The sequence below is a fragment of the Cibotium barometz genome, chromosome 18 (assembly GCF_041138505.1).
Source record: "Cibotium barometz isolate CiBa-2024 chromosome 18, ASM4113850v1, whole genome shotgun sequence".
Taxonomy (NCBI): Eukaryota; Viridiplantae; Streptophyta; class Polypodiopsida; order Cyatheales; family Cibotiaceae; genus Cibotium; species Cibotium barometz.
In genome coordinates, this window is record NC_141063.1 from 39397388 (window position 1) to 39411788 (window position 14401).

Genomic DNA, 14401 nt, shown 5'->3' on the forward strand with positions numbered 1-14401 from the left:
TAGTAGGGTGTATGCTACCACTATGCCCAATAGACCTCTGAATGCAGAATACAATATCTGGAAGGAAACATGATATTTGCACCGTGTGTCCCGCTACTGGGAGTACCTCACAAACCAAGGTTTGCAAGCCTCAAATGATTGCTGGCTAATAATAATGGTGGGGTGCACATGCCTGAACTCTAGGTACAGCTATGTCTGTGTCATCTCTAGGAAGCATGCATGGTGCTCCACATAGACTCCATGCTGAACACGTCGACGCTACACCTTTTTGTACTCAGGTGATACGCGAGAATGCTCCTCCCAAAATGTCTCAATCATGGCCCTCAACTCTGGCTGTAAAAGGCGCGTGTGTCGAGGAGCACGACCCCAAAGCCTCCTCTCCAAGGTCCAATCTACGCCGTCTACTAGACCCCAAACGAAGAGCTTTGCGTTGCATTTTAAGAATGCGAGATGTAGCACGCAATAAACCTGCCATATTAAATAATGTGACATTGAAGTGACCATACTTTGACAATAAACTATAAGTGAATGTGTAACATCAATATTTGAATATCTACAAATGTGTATAAGTGGAAAGTCCTAAGCACATACGCTTTGTATAGCAAACTATTCCATTTAACATTACATTATTCAATGGGACATTAAAACTCCATATTAAATTTGAGCACTTTCACTAAAAATAAAATAAAATACACATGCCATGAGAATCGCTCCCTGAAACCGCGGCAAGAATCGTGCGACAAGCTCCTACACAATCTTTGTGTGCCGTGTGCTTGATAGAGCTATAAGAAGCTCTCAAGCTATGTAGAACATGCATAGTAGCCCTCCTAAAATGAGGACTAGATATCTGTAATGCCGATGTACAACGCTCCATGCTAGAGTGCTGAAGCAAACTATCAAGCACGCGTGACTGAGAGGGCACATCAAGGTCGTCGAAAAATCTGCTGACAATCATATTGGCACGTTTTCGTGCACCCGACTTGGAAAGCGACTTTCCATGTGAAGACGCTCCAAGAATGGGGCATGATGGTGGAGTGCCAAACTCATGGTGAATAGGAGAGGTAGCCAGGAGTGGAGTGGTAGCTACGACTTGAGATTTCAAAGAAGTAGCTATAAAGGCTGAAGAGCCACCAACATCATGGGATGTAAACAATGTTGGCACAATAGGAGAAGGCAAATGCGATGTAATAGGAGTAGATGAAGGTGGTAGGATGTATGTAGGAGATAGAGGAGGTATGGGACCATGAAGAACTAAGGGAGAGTGGCATGCGGGGGGTGAAGCAGGTGGCACAGAGTCACTAGGAGGTGGGGTGGAATCAATAGGAGGTGCAAGAGATGATGCCTCCAAATCTGCTTTTTGCTTTGCTCTATACCGTGCTTGGTGTGGAATCAATAGGAGGTGCAAGAGATGATGCCTCCAAATCTGCTTTTTTCTTTGCTCTATACAATGCTTGACACATAGACAAAAGGCTTGAGTTGGCATTGTCACCTCATATGATGATGTGTCATCTCCCTTGTACACATAGACTAAAGTGTTGACTTGGCAATGCCACCTCAATTGATGACGTGTCAAATCCATGTGACACATAGGCAAAAGTGTGGCTAGGATATGCCACCTCAGATGGTGACGTGTCATCTCCCCATGAAACATGGGCAAAAGTGTTGAGTTGGCATTTCCACCAAGGCATGCATGGGCTTATGTGGAGTGTCACATTGATGAGGTGGAAAAGCCATGTAGGCAGCCCTAATTGTGGTTTTACACATAAACCAGACATAAGTGCTTTGAAGAGGAAATTATGCAAAACTAGGTCTTCCTTTGGTCAAATTGAGCCAATTTTTTTTTGTTGGATAGACAATGTCATGATCCTTAACATATATACTGTTGGTGTACAATAGACATTGAACCTAATTATTAGAATTTTTTTACTTAACTATTACCCAATCTCTAGGACTCTGCATACATTTTCTAATGAACGAGGTGATCAAACAACAATGCCAAAAAAGAAATTGATTATAGATTAACATTATATATACTAATAGCTACAAATTGACTATTTCAATCTTAGTAGTTCATGTTTGAATTGAGAGAAATGAGGCACAACAATTGTGTGGTTATTTTAATCAAAATATTTCATTTAATTATAGAAAATAGTTAATCAATCCAAAAAAATCCTAATAAATCAAGTTAAGTTCTTCTCACTATACTCAATTCATGTACAAAATTACAAATGGATTGGAGAATCCTAAGCCAAGTATAATGGGCACAAGAGGAAGCAACATAATATCAACATGTAGCGTTACTTCAGCGTAGTGTCTACATTATATTCCATATAATATGCATCAAAACTTATCTTTTTTTCACGAAAATTATATCATTTGATTACCTAATATGTATAGAATGTGACCAATTCATCTTTGTGCACTACTTTAATAAGAACCATGATTAAGGGAGGTTCTAAGTTAGAAAAAAACCTATTTTTTGACCTGTTTCAAGGGCGCCCAAGGGCACAAAGTGGGTCACCTCTATCTTGCTACCACCCTACAAGAGAATGGGCCATAACCGGGGGTAGTATTTTATCAAAAAACTCCCGCTCTCGGTAGGTAATACCCCCCACAATAACCCTTAATAAAATCCTTGGTAATTTTAAAATTTAAAATTATCGGAGGACTGTTACTGGAGGTATTACAAAGGATTACATTGGGGGCGTGTAAAATTAATACAAAACCAGATCTGATAGGCACGCCTCTGGCCCTCGCACCGGTGCACTTTAAACTTGTCACTACCCTCCTGACCTCCCTGGAAATGCTGGAATTGCAAAGAAGCAAAGAGGGTGCTACACTAGCACACATGCACACCAAAAACCCCAGAAAACATAGTGTTTACACGCACATAGCCACTATACATAATATCAAGTACGCGCACACTGCGCAGAGTCCACTGTAGAAGAAAAAGAGAGAGCTCACACAGAGCTCACGACCAAGATAAAGAGTCCACACAGGACTACACATAGACACCAAATGACACAGAAGCCAACAATAGGCTATATGAAGAGAGAAAAAGAGATTCTCACAAGGTATCTAGAGCTATCAATAGGCGGAACATTGGGTGGGATTGCGCATGGGCTCACACAGAGCGCACTTGTGCTGATGCTCCCACTTCCTTCGCCCTCTTTCTCACTTTCCCTGCCTCTACTAAAGTGCGGCCACACAGGTTAATGCACAATGAATCACTACTCTCTCTCTTATCGCCTTCTGCTTAATCAGGGTTGCCTTTTCTTTGCTTGCTTATGGTTGCAACCTAACTCACACAGAGCTCCTTCACAGTGGCACACCATGCTCCCCTTGACAAGACCACTCACACTTCTCTTATACTCTAGTTGTGGCACATGCTTTCAAGATGCCCTAACTCTTCTTTTCCTCAGAGTAGTTCGATGCTGGCTCGGATTGACCTTAACCTTGCGCATAACCTGCAATCACTGCTCTCCAATGGACATCATCTCAAGAAGGCAGTTTGTGAGCACTTGCCACACCCTTGACATGTACCACTAGAGGAGTGCCAAGCTCATTGTTGGCCTACAGTAAACACTATCCTACAATCTCGGTATGGATTTATTTTCCCTATTGGCACTAGCAAAAATTTCCCCCTGCTATGTACCTTACTTCCTTCCTTACTTTGCATGATACTCCACTGACAAGAGCAGTAGTATAGTCCCTTGGTTCACGACCCTTTATGCTTTGTACTGCTTTGATGGAGTTTCACACGTGGCCTCCTTGCTTGATGGAGAATATTGCCAGTTCTCTTCCCTCACTACACTGGTGCACACAGCAGCAGTAAAAGGGCAGTAGCTACATCATCCATCTCACTCTCTCTCTCTCTCGTACAAAATGGCACACACAACTGCCCCTTTCTCTCATCAACTCATGGGCATGGTCTACTCTCACAGTAACTTGCAAAAGATGGTGGTTCCTTGCACTGTCACAGCAAAAGGGCAATAGCTACGTCATCCATCTCACTCTCTCTCTCTCTCTCGTACAAAATGGCACACACAACTGCCCCTTTCTTTCATCAACTCACGGGCATGGTCTACTCTCACAGTAACTTGCAAAAGATGGTGATTCCTTGCACTGTCGATTGTGCAAAATTTCTCTCTCTTCCCCTCTTGAATTGGGGTAGTATACAAGGCAGCCCACTATCTTCTCTTGCAGCTCACGGGTAAGACACGGCTAGCACAAGAGCAAAGGTCTCTCTTTCTCTTGTAGCTTGAGGGCGCGCAACCCTGCCCCTTCTCCCACAAGATTTACGGCTACAGCCTACCCAACTAGTGTGTTTCAAATCTGCAAACAACAGCTAGCTCTATCACTGCTCATGCTCTTGGTAGCTCACAAGGCAAGCTCTCCCTCTCCCTATGCTCACATGCAGCCTGCTTATGCAAAAAATAAATGGCGATTTTTAGCTCTCAGTTGTAGCTGACGCAACAACTTCTCCTCCTCCATCGTTATTATCAGACACGGCCCCCTTCTTCCATACATGCGCGCCTGCCTACTCTCTCATGTGCATGCCAATTAAGGCCTCTGACACGGTCTTCTTCTCAGCGTTTTTAATTACGTACCTATGAAGTTTTTCTAAAATATGGAACGGTTCCTGTGCTTGCATGCCGAAGCCCATCACATTTTGCATACATGACTACCTAGAGCATGTGAACACTTTACAAGCAACCTCCTTTGCACAAGATCTTTGCTTTGGGTACCAGGCCTAGGTGAGGCCACCAAAGCATCTATGTAATGACATGGGTCTCCTCCACTTCTACTTCTGAGATCTTGCATAACCCAAGATGGAATATCCCAATTTTTAGCTCTCAGCTGTAGCTAATGCAACTTCTCCTCCCCCATCGTTGTTATCAGACACGGCCCCCTTGTTCCATACATGCGTGCCCGCCTCCTCTCTCATGTGCATGCCAATTAAGGCCTCTGACACGGCCTTCTTCTCAGCGTTTTTAATTACGTACCTATGAAGTTTTTTTAAAATATGGAACGGTTTCTGTGCTTGCATGCCGAAGCCCATCACATTTTGCATACATGACTACCTAGAGCATGTGAACACTTTACAAGCAACCTCCTTTGCACAAGATCTTTGCTTTGGGTACCAGGCCTAGGTGAGGCCACCAAAGCATCTATGTAATGACATGGGTCTCCTCCACTTCTACTTCTGAGATCTTGCATAACCCAAGATGGAATATCCCAGTTATTCATCCACGAAGGTTCCTGTGTAACTTTATGCTTAAAGTCAATATTAGGTAATTTGGGAAAAATCTCACATTTTGGGAATCAATTACTCCATATAGTTTTGGACATATCTTAAACATACTAATTCCAAATTTGTCGGAGATCATAGATTTAGATTCTACTCTTCAAGATCTTTCCGCTGATATGTCACATGAGGGGGTTTTGAGAAACTTTTGGACAAGTTCACCATGCTCCCATTTTTCAAATGGGAATGGGATTTTTCCCAAATTATCTATATGGTGTTGTACCTTGGGCTTGGCTGCCTATCTCAAAAACTTATTTGCGGGTTCAAAGGCCCATCTCCACGCATTGTCATCTGTCCATTTTTGTAAGTACCCAAGAGGACTATCACCTCATGGAATAAAACTGACGATGGCAGGTCCTAGATCAGCCTTACTACCTGCTTGTCCGAAAAGAATCCAACATGGAAATGTATCACTTGGGATTGGGACCCACACCATACTTAATGGTCATATTCACTATAAGTGCTTGGCCCTCTTTGACTAGTCCTCAGTGACTGCCCACATATAAAGCACTCAATCACAAGCCACAGCATCCTGGAGACATGCCCTCCTACTGTGTGTCTTTCACGTCCCATGGCCTGCTTTAACACAACAACAAATTAGCCATTTTCTAGCGCTTTTATCATTATTTTTTCAGCACTTTTGAGAATGCATGACAAAATAGACAAAAACTTGTAATTTTTGGAAAAAAATGGCGGGATGCTCGAAATTTCAGCGGTTCTAGTCAAAACGCTGAAAATAGCAGCGTTTGTATAACGCTGCAAATTGCAGCATTCTGTAAACATTGGAGTTTCTAGCGGTTTGACCAAGAATGACCAGAAATGCTGCTATTTCCATCGCTTATACATACGCTGGAAACTCCAGCATTATAAAAATCTGTCACGTAGGCTGTAATGCTTGTGACCGACGGCAGACCGGATGGCCATGTCCGGGGTTCAGTGGGAGAGGACGCCCATGCGGAGTCATGGGCGGCCAGGCTAGTGTGGACGACAGGCCACACACTATATAGCCTGGGGGATGAGGGGCAATCCTCATTCTTCCTCTATGGCTGGGTGGTGAGCCAGAGGCCGTCCCCTCTTGTGGTAACGCCCGTAGCAGCGTTACGGATATCTAACACTGGTATCAGAGCGTGGTTCGAGGGGATCGTGAGAGTCCACACGTGAACGGGGGACCGGAGCCCACTCGATGGTGTTCATCCACAATCTTCTCACCCTTATCTCCACAAGGGGGTGTGTGGAGGGAAGCGGCCAAGCCATTTTTGAAGGGAAGAACTCTCTCTCTCTCTCCCCGTCACACACAGCAAGTCTCCACGCAGGTAAGCAAAGCAATTTTTGTTTTGTTTTGTTTTTTTTCTCTGCGTTGAATGGCTGCGAAAAAACTCTGCATTGAATGGCTGCAAAGGAATCGTTCAATCTGTGTGTGGGGGTGGGGCGGCGAAAACCAGTAGCTTAAGTTGTAAACGTCGTAGCTGAAATGCTAAACGACAGCTGTACGCACTGCTGAAACACAATAGTGTGCGTGGGGTGGGGGGGCGAAGACCAGCCAGCCCCACGACCTCACTGTCTACGGTGTAGCGTTGTTGTGTGAAGGGGGGACTTGCCTTGCAAAAACGAAGGCATAGACCAGCAAAAATCAGCGAAAACCAGCCCCACGAAACGCCACCAGCAAGATACGATGTCCAAAGCTCACGCGAAATGTCCAGGCGCGGCAGCACCAGCACCGGCAAGAACAGCGCGGAGCTCGTGTGTATGGGGGCGAAGGCCGGCCTGGCGACCTGTGTAGAGAGCGGGGGGGAGGCGCCGTTTGCTGTGTGACCTCGCCTGCGTAGCCAGCCAGGCCAGCGGGCGGCGGCCAGCCAGCCAGCGGGCGGCGGCGGCGGCCAGCTAGGCGGCCAGCCACCATAGGCAGCCAGCCAGGCGGCAACGGCCCACGGCCAGCCAACCAACCAGCACAGGCGGCCACCAACAGCCAGAAAAAAAAAATCATTTATTTTTTTAAAAAAAATAATTTTCATTATTCATTTTTATGAAATTAAAAATGAGAAAATTCAAGGAAACCCTCTCTCTCGGCTAGGGAGGAAGGATAATCCCCGCAAGAAATAATCCCGGCAAGGCACCTCTCGATCATTTTAATTTTTGTTATGAGTTACAGGCATTTTTCTCGTGGATCGGAGCATCCCAGAAGCGTCCTTGTAGAGGCTCGCAACGCAACGCAACACAAATCGACAGGCGATCGTAAAGGGGGGTGACTATTCTCTCTCCACCACTGCTCATTTTTATTAGCGTTTTTTTTTTAGTAATTTTCGAGTTCTCGCATTATTTTTTGCAAGAATTAAAATGTCTGCTAGGCGTAGTGTGTCCCCACCGCCTTCTACTTCTCTAGGTTTTTCCAGTGTCTTGTCCTCAGTCGTCGCGGGTTTGACCTCGACCGAATTGTCAGGCCGTACACGCCCAACCGTTGTTCGGTCCGGAGCGCGCTCGTCGATCACTCGTGATCCACCAGCGCCCTCCTCATCTATAACCCGGCCTTAGGACCCAGCGAGCCCGCAGCGGCCGCATTGGCTGATGACCCCTTTCTGGCCAATGAGCCAAAGGACATGAACACTGACGTCGCCGAGGGGACCGAGGGACCTCTTGGATTATGACGACGACGACTATGACCTATTGGACCCTGCTGATGTCCTGACAGAGACGGAGCTCTCTAGTGGACTGTTTAAATATCTTAATGCCAAATTGAACACTATGGGTAAAGTCCAGGCTGATTTAGTAACGATGCTACAGAGCATCTCCACATGGTTAGATGCACTGACAGCCGCCTCGGGTAGTACTCCGACTCCTCGTGGTAGCCGAGCTCCTGCGGCACGGGTGAGCGTAGCCTCGCCAGTAATTGCAGGAGCACAGGCCGATGCGCCTGCTGCGGGGCCGTCTATAGCGACAGCTTCGTCGTTGTTAAAAGACTTAAAGCCGCCTAGTTTTGGTGGCGAGGAAAAGGAGAGAAACAAGGACTCAGTCAATATGTTTCTAGCGAAGTGGTCAGATTTGCACGCGCTGCGATAGCAGCCTAGCTGTATACAGCCCGTAGAGGCTAGCCTCTCAAAAGCGTACAAGTGGTGGATGAGTTTGACAACTCGCCCTGCCACTTGGACGGAATTTGAAACAATGTTTCGAAAAGAATTTTTGCCTGTTAAATGAGGCAGAGAGAAGCTGGGAGTTATGGGACAAGTGCTCGATGGAGAACAAATCCCTAACTCAGTACATCTCAAACTACAGGGAGATAGTACTCAAGCTAAAGGGAATCGATGCATTCCAGACATTGCGAGGCTTTAAGAGAGGCCTCAACGATGATTACCTTGAGTACGTAGAGCCCTTACAGCCTAAAGACTTAGCAGAGGCAATTCAATATGCACAGATATTTGATGACATCAAGCGTCGTAGTGCACGTGGTGGTTCTAGCAGGGCCGAGGGTAGTGAAAAGAGGAGGTCATGCCTCAAAAGAAAAGGGTTCTGCAGTGAAAAACAAGGGGATAGGATGGACCAGGAAGGACAGGGTGGTCATTGGTCTAAAAAACCGCGACCATCCAGGAAAAAAAGAGACACCGAAATCCAAAAGAAAGAGCAGTATATTAAAGTGCGAAAGGAAAATCGCTGCTTTAATTGCAATGAAGTAGGACACACGAAGGCTGAGTGTCCAAAGCCTAAAGCCAGCACGAGTGGCAACGAGCCCAAAAAAGATGGTAAATCTTCTAAGCAGTTGCATACAGTGCAGAGACTCCCTCTCAGTTTCGCAGAGTTCAGAGAGGTGACAGTGTGTCATTGTGATGAGCATCACGCTTGTTCAGTGATACCAGCGATGTGGCAGCCTACTGTAGGTCCGCATGACATGGTGCGCATTTATGGCACCATAGGTGGCCGTAGAGTCACAATTTTTATTGATGATGGAGCTAGCCACAACTTCTTGAACTACTCGTTAGTCAAGAAGTTGGGATTGACTGAGACCCGGAGTGATCATGAATATACTGTTGGCCTAGCCAACGGATATGACAAAACGGTATGGAATACCGTAGTATTGGGGGTCCCATTATCTATGCAGGACTATGAGGCTCCACTTGACTTTCAGGTCATGCACTTAGCCAGAGCAGACGTATATCTAGGCAGGGAGTGGCTGTATGGCTTGGGCCCTAGTCTAGCTCGGAATTACTTACATAATACGCTATGTTTTGAGCACGGAGGTAGAGTCGTCACCCTGCAGGGCGACCGTACTGTCCCTGCCACACCACTTATTTCCTCCATGGAGCTGTGTACAGCGGTCTGCAGAGACCAGATAGCAGAGGTATATGCTTGTTACCCTCTTTTGAATTCTGTTTCCGTAGATGAAACGATAAATGATGTTTGCGTAGACAAACAAGAAAAACAAAATAATCTTGGACGAGACCCACTGTTTGAAAACCCTGTTTGGCATGCATGTGATTCAAACAAGAAAAAATCCAAGGTGAATGAGACATTAAAGAAAAAGTACGTAGATACTTTAATGAATTTATTAGAGAAATTTCAGGATGTTTTTCCTGATGATTTACCAGATGGTTTACCACCATCTAGAGAAGTAGACCATGGCATCGAAGTTATGCCAGGATCAAAACCTATAAGCAAACCTGCTTATAGATTAAGCCACTCCGAGGCACAGGAGGTGGAAAAACAATTGACGGAATATTTGAACAAAGGCTTTATTCGGCCTAGTTCAAGTCCGTGGGCATCGCCTATTCTTCTGGTAAAGAAGAAAGACGGATCTATGCGGATGTGCATAGACTATAGGGCTCTTAATCAGATAATGATTAAGAACAAGTATCTGATGCCACGCATGGATGAGTTGTTTGATCAACTCTATGGATCGAGATACTTCACAAAAATAGACCTGAGATCTGCGTATCATCAGGTTAGAATAAAAGCAGAAGATGTTGCGAAGACAGCATTTAGGACCCGTTTCGGGCATTTTGAGTTTTTGGCTATGCCATTTGGGCTAACCAATGCTCCAGCGACGTTTATGATGCTAATGGACAGCATTTTACGTCCATATCTGGGAAAATTCGTAGTAGTTTTCCTAGATGATATTCTTGTGTACAGTAAGACACAGAAAGAACACATAGAGCATTTGCGTCTAGTGTTCGAGTTGTTGCGAGAGCACAAACTATTTGCGAAGAAGAGCAAATGTGAATTTTTTGAAACAGAAATTCACTATCTTGGCCATTTTATATCCACCGATGGTACGCGGATGGAGCCAGAAAAAGTAGAGGCTATTCTTAAATGGCCAGCACCGAAGAATCTCGAGGAACTGCAGATTTTTCTTGGCATGTCGGGGTTCTACCGACAGTATGTGAAGGACTACGCGAAGATCGCAGTCCCGTTGACTGACCAGTTACGGTCAAAAACAAAAAACATTAGTTGGGGGGAAGCCCAACAGAAAAGCTTTGATAAGCTTAAGGTGACCGTAGCAGCTGCACCTGTTTTGACTATTGTGGATCCAAATGAGCCGTTTGTTTTGGAAACAGATGCTAGTAATGAGGCCATTGGGGCCGTACTTATGCAAAGGGGACGCCCAATTACATTTGAGAGTAAAAAGTTAGATCGTGCGCAGCGTAACTACTCGGCTTACGAGCGAGAGTTACTAGCGATAGTTCATGCACTGAAAAAGTGGAGACACTATTTATATGGTGCTACTTTTGAGGTCCGGACGAACCATGAAAGTCAAAAATGGCTTTCAAGTCAAAATGAACTGAAGGGTAGAAAAGCTCGGTGGGCGGAGATTCTACAGGAGTTTGACCTTCAGATACGTTACCAGAAAGGTAAGTATAACGTGGTGGCAGATGCACTTAGTCGCATGCCACAGATTAATGAACTTAGTTTCACAGTCTTCAAGAATGATTTCTTGGAGTCCCTACGTGGTTTATGTGAGCACGATCCATCTTTTACAGAGGTCTGGCGTGCTGTACGTGTACGCACTTCTTCACAGACGCGACCACCTCCCTCGTTGGCACGTATTGCTAGTCCGGAGAGACTGGCCGAAGGTGCAACGAGAAGGGAAGCGAGAGTTAGTCCGAAGAGACTAGCCGTGTCTTTTGGGTATAGTTTGGAGCCGGAGAGTTCTGACGTAGGCCCTTCATCACCTTTGACTGCCACAGCTTCAAAGGGGAGTGATAAACTTCATCGGGGGGAGAAATATGCTAATTATTCCATTGACGACGGGTACTTACTCTACAAGGGTAGAATATGTGTACCAACTATTGGTGACTTTCGGGCCCAAATTCTTAAAGAAAGTCATGATAGTCCAAGTGCAGATCATCCTGGGATTCAGAAGACCTATGCACTAGTAAAAAGACAATTTTATTGGCCTAGTTTGTTTAAGGACGTCCAGACTTATGTGCTGAAATGCAATAAGTGCCAGGTCAATAAACATGAACGTCTTAAGGTTGGAGGACTACTCCATCCGCTGGATATTCCTCAAGGCAAATGGGAAAGCATTTCCATGGATTTCATTACCGGTTTACCCAAGACGAGTCGAGGGAATGACTCGGTGTGGGTGGTAGTGGACAGGTTAACTAAAATGGCAAAGTTTATTGCCACGAAGAAAACTGTTAAAACGCCAGAGTTGGCAAAACTCTTTATTGAACATCTCTACAAGCTATATGGCCTACCCGCAAATATAGTGTCGGATAGAGATAGAAAGTTCAACAGTCATTTTTGGAGGGAAGTCTTCAAAAAGTTGGATACTACTCTGAGTATGAGTACGGCAGATCATCCGGAGTCTGATGGTCAAACTGAAAGAGTTAACCAAATTCTAGAGGATATGTTGCGTTCTTATGTTAGTAAGAAGCAATCTAATTGGGAAGAGTACTTGCCCTTATTGGAGTTTGCCTATAAACAGCTGCAAACACTCAGCGAGTGGATTTACACCATTCATGTTAATGTATGGATTCCAGCCGAGATCTCTGATGGCTGTAGGCCTAGAAAAGGAGAAGATTCAATCTGTCAAGGATTTCCTTGAAGATATAAATGATATGCTCAGAGTCGCACATGAGAGCATTCGTAGCGCCCAGGATCGCGCTAAAACTTATGCGGATAAAGGACGAAGAAAAGTGACCTTTGCAGAAGGTGACTTTGTATTCCTCAAGGTTCTTGCGCAGTCAGAAACCATGAAAACGGGAAAGTGTAATAAACTTTCTCCGAGATATTGTGGTCCTTTTAAAATCCTTAAGAAGATTGGGGACGTAGCATATAAACTTGAGTTACCAGAGAGTTCTCAAGTCCATCCTATCTTCCATGTCAGTAAACTGAAGAAATCAGTTCACGGGTTAGAGAACGCAGTTTCTCCAGAGATTTTGGTGGACTTGTAGCGCTGGAATTAGCAGCGTTTTGCAAAACGCTGGAAATTCTAGCGTTCCGAAATTTACTAAGCGATGGTATTTCTAGCATTTGTAAGCAGCAAGTGGAGGTTGGCGCATAACAATTTGGTTTAGGGCAGCGTCTTCATGATCATGAATACCAAGTGTGGGGGCTGTCCCAAAGGCACCACAAGTGCTTGACGGGAATGTCCTCTCAAAAATTTCTCTCCGGAGTACACTGGCTATACAGGATAAGCACAAGAAGGTTAGGCCAAGCAAGCATCGAATAACTTTGAAGGAGGCAAAGTAAGAGGGCATCTTCCACTGCAGCGATGTTCACTTGTGTGCTTTATGTGGGCATTCACCGAGGTCTAGCAGAGGATGGCCAAGCATGCTCTTTTTGGTGAATTATGGGCATTTAGAAAAAGGTAGTAAGACTGACCTATGACCTGCCGTCTTCTGATTATTCCGTCATGTGGCACACCCTCATGGATGCTTCCTAGGAATAAGTATATGTTGGCATCGGGGAAGCAAGGTTATTGTAGCGGGCCACCCTCTCCTCTTCCCGTGAACTGCTTCATCCAAATTCCCCTTTGAAGGGCAGGTTTGCTTAGTAATTTTTTTATCAACGGATAGAAAGTGTTTATGTTAGAAAAGTAAGAATATTGACCATGGGATAAGTGTTTAAGTTCTCTAAGTTCTGGCTTACAACTTCTTCTGATGTTAAATGGTTAGTCAACGGGATTCGTTCAACGTTCCATAGCTAAGCCTTATTTGTGAGTCTAGTTAAACTAATGATTGCAATTTTCGGCTTCGATCGGAATAGAGAGCAAGTTGATTAGCGTTCGGAGAGTTAAGAAGTAGGGTCAATGAAGCTACTCTCATATATTTTGAGTCACGAGTTGTGGGTTCAAGCCTATAGAGAGTACATAGATAAGAGAAGTATATTATGAGGGTTAAGTCTCAAAGGGATTGGGTCAAGAGTTGCTATGATTATGAATTAATGCGCTTGTTTAAGTACATCATGTTAAGGAAATAGCTTGCATAATCTAAGTGGAACTAGAAGGATTGGAGGCTTGGCATGTTTTTTGCATTTCGCTGAATCAAGAAGGATTGGCTCTAGGGTGGATTAGCTCAAGTCAAAGACCATGCTAAGGACTATCTCATCAGATTTTAATAAAGTCTAATTCCATACTTAAGGAGTGTCCTATGCATTAAGAGATGGCTATGCCCAAAGAGAGGGTTTAGTTTGCAATTCATGTGCACAAAGCTTCTTGCTAGATTCATCAGGTAGCCAAGCCGTATAGGAGTAGTTAGGATCATAAAGGTGTATTAAAGTTGATAGGAGTTTGAAGAAGTACGGTATTAGGGTATTCACATCAAGGAGGAAGCAGGCGTAGTGAGAGTCTTAGCCTAATCTCAGTTAGGTAGGCATGCCTCATCCTTTGTAAGGAGTTGCTATAAGAGCAATCCCCCCCTTTTTTTAGCCCATCTTGCCTAATCAGGTTGTAACTCCTAACTGATGAGTGTCCGAGGATAGAAACTTGCCTTGTTCGACTAGCACTTGAATGAGTAATTTAGTAGGAGATTGAACAAGTCTAGTCTTAATGAAAGTTGTTTCGTTTAACGATATTAGGAAGCTTACCTTGTTACATCGTACATTGTTCACGAGAAGATGAGGTCCCTTCTTGGCTTGACGTAGTAGAGGGGGCTTAGAGTGAAG

The 14401-nt window shown here is 44.7% G+C and overlaps 1 protein-coding gene across 1 annotated transcript in view; it reads left to right on the forward strand.

Moving 5' to 3' along the window:
- The first annotated feature begins 12879 nt into the window (after positions 1-12879).
- LOC147629313 (uncharacterized) overlaps positions 12880-14401 on the forward strand; it is a 58784-nt gene continuing 57262 nt past the window's right edge. The window contains exon 1 of the mRNA XM_086812565.1: positions 12880-13282. The gene's annotated coding sequence lies outside the window, so the exon portion shown is untranslated. The remainder of the gene's footprint in view (positions 13283-14401) is intronic.